This window comes from Taeniopygia guttata, chromosome 1, assembly GCF_048771995.1.
Source record: "Taeniopygia guttata chromosome 1, bTaeGut7.mat, whole genome shotgun sequence".
NCBI lineage: Eukaryota > Metazoa > Chordata > Aves > Passeriformes > Estrildidae > Taeniopygia > Taeniopygia guttata.
In genome coordinates this window covers 19,444,574-19,452,040 of record NC_133024.1, presented here as the reverse complement: position 1 = coordinate 19,452,040, position 7,467 = coordinate 19,444,574, and the positions used below count along the sequence as shown (strand labels likewise).

Sequence of the window (7,467 nt, the reverse complement as noted above, 5' to 3'; positions counted from 1 at the left end):
ATATATAGAAATATAAAATACAAAAAAATACAAAATCATAGAAATCGATACAATACATAATACATATTATACTGTATATATATATTATAACACATTATATGTCATATATATTATATGTCTAAATGCATGTCCTAGGTTGACTGTATGATGCCTTTATCCCAAATCGTCTGCCCTGTTTATGTTGAATAATAAGTTCTACACCTTTAAGACTTGTTCCAGGAGCGAAGGCGGGGGGGCGGGGGAAGAAGCGCGGAGTTTGTTTTTCAAGAACTGCACTCCCTCCTCCACATTTCTGCTCCTGGACTGTGTCGTCTGCGGACAGACAGACAGTGAGACAGAGCTCTCCTTTGCTTTTTCTAGTTAGTTTTAGCTAGCTGAGGCAAAGAAGTTCCCTGGACTGTGTTTTTTCCCTTTCTCTGGACCTGCTCTGGACTAAACACCAGAAGAGCAGCAGCAGCTCGCACCTGTGGTCCAGTGGGCCGGGCCTGGGCCGTGGCATTTCCAGCGTCGGAGGGACTGAGCAGACTGAGCAAGCCCAGCTGCAGCCCCGGGGATTTTCCTGAGTTTGTCTCTCTCTTGGAGTGGCGAGAAGTTTTATTGTTTAACATTGTTTAAGTTTGCTTGTTTAATAAACAGGTTTTTCCCACTTTTCTCCAAAGAGGTATCTTTCCCGAACTGGTTGGGGGGAGGGGCCAATTGAATCTGCTTTCCTAAAGGAACCCTTTTAGGGTTCTTTCCCCAAATTTTCCCTGAACCAGGACAATGCATAATATTTTGTAAATATTGTATATACAAAATATATTGTAATATAATAGATAAGAACCTAGTAATGTAAATATCAAAAGCATCAATATAGAAATATTCAAATATACTTTAAAATAAAGGGCTTTTTATTTCAATTTGGTAGTAGGCAGGGTTTTTTGTTATAAAAATTATTAATATTAATAAAATAAAGTTAGAAATCTACGTATAGAAATATATCATACATACTTTAAGATCTATGTAAAAATGAAAATGTAAGTAAATAGAAGTATTAGTGGTATATATGAAATAAAATGTAAATAATAATTTCTCTATCTTGTTACCTTATTATATATATTTATAAATATAACACATCAATATAAGGTATAAATCCAAATGTGAATATAATTATGAAAAAATAGATAAATATTCAAATATCGTTTTAAGAAAGGGCTTTTTTTGGTAGTTATTTAGTTAAAGGCAGGGTTTTTATTGAAAAAATATTAATATACATTTTATTTTTATATAATTCGAAATATAGAAATATATAGTCAATTTATAAAGATATCTATAAAAATAAATAGAAATAAAAAGTAATAGGAAGAGAGAATATAAATAACACTATACATCAGTCTACATTTAAAATGTATATTTGAATATAAATGCAAAAAATAGAAATGAAAAAAAAAATTCAACACAGTTTAAAATAAACGGGTTTTTTTAGGTTTTTATTTGGGTAGAGGCAGGGGTTTTATTTTAAACAATATAAACCTTTTAGAAATATAAATCTAAATATAAAAATATATAATCAGTATATTAAGATATGTATAAAAATATAAATTATAGTAAAATATAATAAATAGGAATAAATGTAAGAAATGATAAACTTATCATTATACAACAATATAAATTATAAATAAAAATGTGAATAAAATATATTGAAATATAGTTTAAAAGAAAATGTTTTTTCTTTTGGTTCTTATTGGGTTAGAGGCAGGGTTTTTTTGTTGGTGTGGTTTTTTGTGCGGGATGTTTTGGGACATTTATTGTAGAGGATGCTTTGAAGGGGATCGCGCCTGTTCTTTTTTGCCGCCTTCCCTGGCTTTCCCCGCCCCTCCTGCCGCCCTCCTTGGAAGGTCAAGCGAGTCCCCGTCCCCGTCCCGCCGCCTCCCCGTGCTTCCCCGCCGTCTCCACTCTCGCACAAACCCCCCCGCCTCCAGGCCCCGCCCGCTCCGGTGCGGGGAAGTGCAGGAAAACACGGAAGCACCGGGGCAGAACCGGCGCTGGAGGTGCCCGAGCCGTCTCCCTGCCCGCAAGAGCAGAGGTGCCCGCCGCCGTGCGCTGACAGGTACGCAGGATGGGCGGCTCCGGCCCGCTTTGCCTCGCTGCGTTCCGGTGCCGCGCTGCTGCGGGAGGAAAGAGCGAGAGCTCCAGAGCCCCGAGCAGAGCGCTGGGGAATGGGAGGAGAGGAAGGCTTGGGCTAAGGGTGGATTGAAACCGGAATGCCTGTTAGTGCGCAAAGAGACGTTTGTCATCCACGCTGCCAAAACGAACACCTGGTACACCCTAGGTCTGCCTTGTGCTTCATGTGTTTTTATTTCCTATTTAGGTCATCCCAAAAAGCAAGGACGGAGCAAATGGGACTGGCTCCCACTGTTGCTGTGTGAAGGCTTTTTACAAGCTGCTGTGTTCACGTAATCTTTTTTTCACTCCAAGCTTGGCTTTTCCCATCCTTTTCCCGTGGCTGCTGCATTGGGTGTCCCCAGGAGGGCTGGGTTCCTCAGCAGGGGTCTTAGGAGTTGCTATGAATTCTGTTTTTTTCTGAAGGTGTATGGAGGTGTGCTGTCGAATCAGCTCTTTTCCCTCCTGAAAAGCTGTCCAACTGTGACCACCCACGCGTCTGTGTGTTTTAATCACGTAGCCAGACGCACTAAAGTTTTTACTTTCTAAGCCAAACCTGAAGCAGATGACTGTTTGCTTTGTGTGTGTGAGAAGTGGCACTTGTGCTGGAGAGCTGCAGTGGGGAAGAAAAGATGGACTAAACATGCTCTGGGGATGGGCACAGAAGGAAACACTTGCACAGAAAGGCGAGGCAGTGACGATTCCGGAGGAAAAATGAAAGGTGGTTGCTTCCAATCCATGGGGACTTTCCTTTGGAATGATCGATCAGAGAGTGTATGGAAGCAGAGAGCATCTTCTGGCTATTTCTGCTCTGTAACCTTCTCTCTGGTGTCACGGGTCTGTGCTGGAGAGTGGGAGAACAGTCCCCACTTGTTGCCGTGTCCTCAGTGGGCAGAGAGCTCTGACCTCAGCCAGGTGGGCTGGTGAGTATTGAAACAATCACTGCCTCCTCATGAGCAAGTTGTTTGAAGGAGTCATCAGCAGGGATAGCTTTTAGCCAGCTTCAGTTCCATTTCTTTTTCAGTTTCTGTTTCTGGGTGTTTTGATCCTGACATCGCCAAACCCTTAAGTTTGCTGAATTAGGGCTCTTACCTGTATGGTCCATGAAATGTCCCGGAAGCTGATCGATTTCTTTGTGCTCCTGCTGCATTGATTTGGGCTGTGCTTCAGGCTTCTCTCCCTGGGCTCTTGCAGTTGCTGTATCTCTTGGATGCCATGCAGAACGGAATCAGGCAGCCCAGCCTCAGGTTCACCTTCTCCCTGACACTCTACGCTGCCCGTGTGGCAAAGCAAATCCTGAAGCCAGGTACTGGAACTTGCTGTGTGTGTCACTGCTGGGGTGAAAAACAGAGCCCTAGGGAGCGTTGCTCTCCTCACCTGCTCTGTGCTCGCGCACTCTTGACTGAGCCTTTCCTCCTGGGCAAGAGAAGGGGAGGGTGGGCAGCAATTGGAATGAGCTTCAGAGCAAAGGCCTTCTGTGGTTGCTGGGCTGTTCTCCCAGCTTGGAGCGCTGCACATTCACCACAGCTTCCACGAATTGTTGTCTGTGCTTGTGGATTGGGAGCATTCTCCTCCTCCACAATGCCAGCTTTTTCTCTTTACAGAGGAGCACATGTACATAAAGGTAAACAGATTCCTTCTGTCACACCAGTATTTGGACCTGAGGAAGGTACCAGGTTTTTTCCAGCTTTTCTACAGTTTTGATTTTGAGGTAAGAGTCCCATTTTAGGTATCCAGTAATTCTTCTGGAATGTATTAAAAACAGCCATAAAAATACAATGAAATCTCATTCTCCCACAGGTAGTTAATTAGATGCATCTTTCTTATGTTTCATATTGGAATTAAAAATGTTATTTCCGTGGGGTTTTTGTTGTTTTCTTAATACTAACGCACAATGAGTTGTGCTGTGTATGCTCTGTGAGCACAAGAAACAGAATATTCTGCCCTGGCTAGCCACAATTCCTATTTGACTTTAGATTAGTAACTTTGAGTTCAACTGAAGTATTTTAGAAACAGCAACTTCTAAAATTCCATTTCCACTGCATGTTCGGGCTGCCGACTGACTGTTCCCAATGGCTGTTAGTGATTAAATTTGATAGTAGTGGAAAGAGAGAGATCCAGAACAAGCTGTGGTAAGCCCTGAGCTGGCACTCAGAGGGAACCAGGGTTTTGTGCTCTTAGGAGCAGTTATTCTTTGGAAATGTCTATATGTCTGATAGTGGCATTTTTCCTTGTGGCTTCCAGTACAAAACAGAGCGTGAGTGGATCCTCAGATTTCTTGGGGAAGGGCTGCGTGACAAAAATTGCTATGAGCTTTATGACTACCAGAGGATTTTCCAGATCATTCTTTCCTTTTTCAACAGTCTTTTGTGTGACGAGGGCTCCCAGGTAAGAATTTGAAAAGAAAGTTCCAAAAAACCCCAAACCACAGAAGCTTGCATGGCTTTGAGATCTCAAGTACCAAACAGAAAGGAACAGCTGACTCTGCCTTGGTCCTCTTGAAAATCTGTTCCTTGTTGGTTTTGTTATAGATAAAAATTGATCCAGCCAAATTAAAAAAAATAATAATAAAAAAATTATTACAGCAATTGAATTCTATCTGAGACAGCCACAAAGAAAAGAACAGTACCAAGCCCGGGATCAGCACTGGGTGGGTCACAGGTTTGACTACTCCAGCAGAGAGTCTCTCTATGCCACACACCACCCTCTTGGCACAAGCAGTTTTTATAGGAAATATTCTGCCTGAGGCTGGGATTTTGGCAATCAGTCTTTTCTTCCCATTCAAAGTCCCACATATTCATAAAGTCCCTTTTCTCTGTGCTGGGGTGGAAGAATTCAGGGTCTGGTGGTGATTAATCTTCTTGATGGGGTTACAGGCTTTCAGATGTATCAGCCCAGACGATTTCAGTGATCCCATCTCAGGTCGAGCCACATGTATTAGGTTGCAAATGAGGTTTTGTCAGAAACCGGTTTTCAAATATGTGGGGGCAGCTCCCAATGCCGGCAACAATATCAAATGTTACACATATCACATTATACTGGCGTGAATTACATTTATTACATATAACAGTTTTGTGTATGTGTGGAGGGGGAAATAATTGCTTGTGTCTAAACCAGTCCCATCCTTATCTCCTGAAACTGGAACAGGTTCCTGCCATCATGGAGCCTCACATGGGTGCCACGGTTTTGCTCCTGCAGTCGGGGCCTTTTCTTTTTGGGGTCTCTATTCCCCAGCCAGCACATTTGTTACCTGAACAGTGCTTCAGCAGAGGGAAACTCACATGCCAGGAGCTCTCAGGTTTGGGAGCATCCACCCTGAGTATTTCAAGTATCAAAACCTTGGACAAAAAGAGAAAATTGTCTTGCTACCTGAATACTTCTTGTAAGAGCAGCGCCTGTAGTATGAAGCGTTGAAGGGAGAATGTCTTTCCTTCTCTGGAGTTCCTGAGAACAGGTGGTGTTCATTTTACCTGGAAGTTGATCAGATACCAGTCAAATTGCTGATTTTAAATTAGATAATTGGATCTTGGCTGTAAAAGAACAAGTTGCATTTTCTGTTTCAGAGTCGTATTCTGAAGATATTACGAAGTGCTGCCCGTGTCACTAGAGCTGCCTTTGAGCTCATACAGGATCACAGCCTCCCTAGGTCGGGAGGCGGTTGGGCCTGGATCAGGGAGGAGGCCATCAAGGATGGAGACCTTGAGCTGGCCAAGGACCTAGGGCCATTTGCGGCACCGGTAATTTTGAGGAGGCTAAGGTAACCCAGGTGGGAGAAACTTCCCTATGTGGAAGTGAAGGAGTTGAGGAAGGCGGCCAAAGACTACGGAAGGGACTCTTCATTTTTTAAGAATGTCTTAGATCTGACATTCTCGGGACACACTCTGGTCCAGCACGACTTGCGATATATTGCAAAGTCATTGCTTACCCCCACCGAGCTATTACTCTGGGAGATTCACTGGAAAAAATTGTTGAAGCCTCCTCTCAAAAAACATAATCTAACACAGGTGCTCGGTGAGGGGGAGGAAGGACTGGAGGCTTTGGCGGGGGAGGGCAACTTCAGCCGCCCAGAGGACCAAATACTGCTCCCTGTGGCCCTCCTGGACGACATCAGGGAGGCCGACCGGGTCGCACTTTTAAAAATACCGGATGGTAAAACCCCCCTCCAGAGCTTCTCATCCATAGTCTGAGGGCCAGAGGAAACATTTATTAAGTTTGTGGACAGGCTCAAAGACGCCATTGACCGGCAAATAGACAACCCAGCAGCACGGGAAGAGCTTCTCTGAAAGATGGCCATGACAAATGCGACATCTGAGACCAAGAAGATCTTGTGAGCCCTGCCTCAGGACCCGGAGCCCACCATCGCTCAGATGGTGGAGGCCTGCACCAAAGCCACCTCAATGGAAGCCGCTGTCGCCATGGCCGTGAGTAAGGGGATCGGGGAGGCCATGCTTAACATGAACACTGTTCACTGCTTTCGGTGTGGCTAGATGGGGCACATACAAGCCCGCATTGGCCCCCAGAGCGGCAGTACCATCCTTATGTTCCCCCTGCCGAGGCCTTACTCTAGGAACCCACAGCAGCAACACCAGCCGTCGGGAAACGGGCCGTGGAGCACAAGGAGGGGCCGCGCAATGACACCAAGTGGCCCCTCACAGCGCCCGAGCCTTCCTACCATCCATGAGGACCAGTGGCCCAGCGGTCAATTTCGGAGGATTGGCATAGCCATGAGGACGGACTCCGCCTCTTCCGAAGAACCGCAAATCTAGACCCAGACAACCGCCGGGTCCTCACGAGCACTATTGCAATCACATTTCCAGATGAGGACCTGGTGAGGGTTCCTATAGGGTTCCTGGAGCTCCCTTACTGCGACCACGACACCACTGTATTGATATTAGGCGACAGCAGGCACACCTCAAACGAGATCACAATCATTCCAGAGGTGGTTTGCTTCTAGCCAGGGTCCAAGGTAACGGTCTCCAATGTATGTCATGAGCCGCCTTTCACGCTGGACAAGGGGTTCCCCTTTCTGTTGGGAAGGGTAGATAAATATGATTAAGAACCACAATAGTACAGCCAGGACGAATATAACGCCCCCTACTGGCTGGACAATAACCCTCACCTACAGCGGGGTCCAAAAGCCAAATGGACTGTTCCATCTCACCCCCCAGAATCTATGGTTCACCCCACATCTGTAACCCTCCCCTGAACCATCAGGTGTCTGTGACCCCATTGGCCCAGGTCCTGTTCCAGCCCACCCTGGAGCCCCCCTTGATAAACGGTCTCCGGGGGGCTGGACGCCCTCTTGGATCTTCCCCTCTCCTCCTG

The 7,467-nt window shown here is 45.3% G+C and overlaps 1 long non-coding RNA gene across 1 annotated transcript; it reads left to right on the top strand.

Annotated features, from left to right (window-relative positions):
* The first annotated feature begins 3,334 nt into the window (after nucleotides 1-3,334).
* Nucleotides 3,335-4,515, top strand: LOC121469260 (uncharacterized). The gene is made up of 3 exons (XR_012054110.1): nucleotides 3,335-3,448; nucleotides 3,747-3,853; nucleotides 4,387-4,515. It is a non-coding gene; the product is annotated as an uncharacterized lncRNA (long non-coding RNA).
* The last annotated feature ends 2,952 nt before the right edge of the window (nucleotides 4,516-7,467 follow it).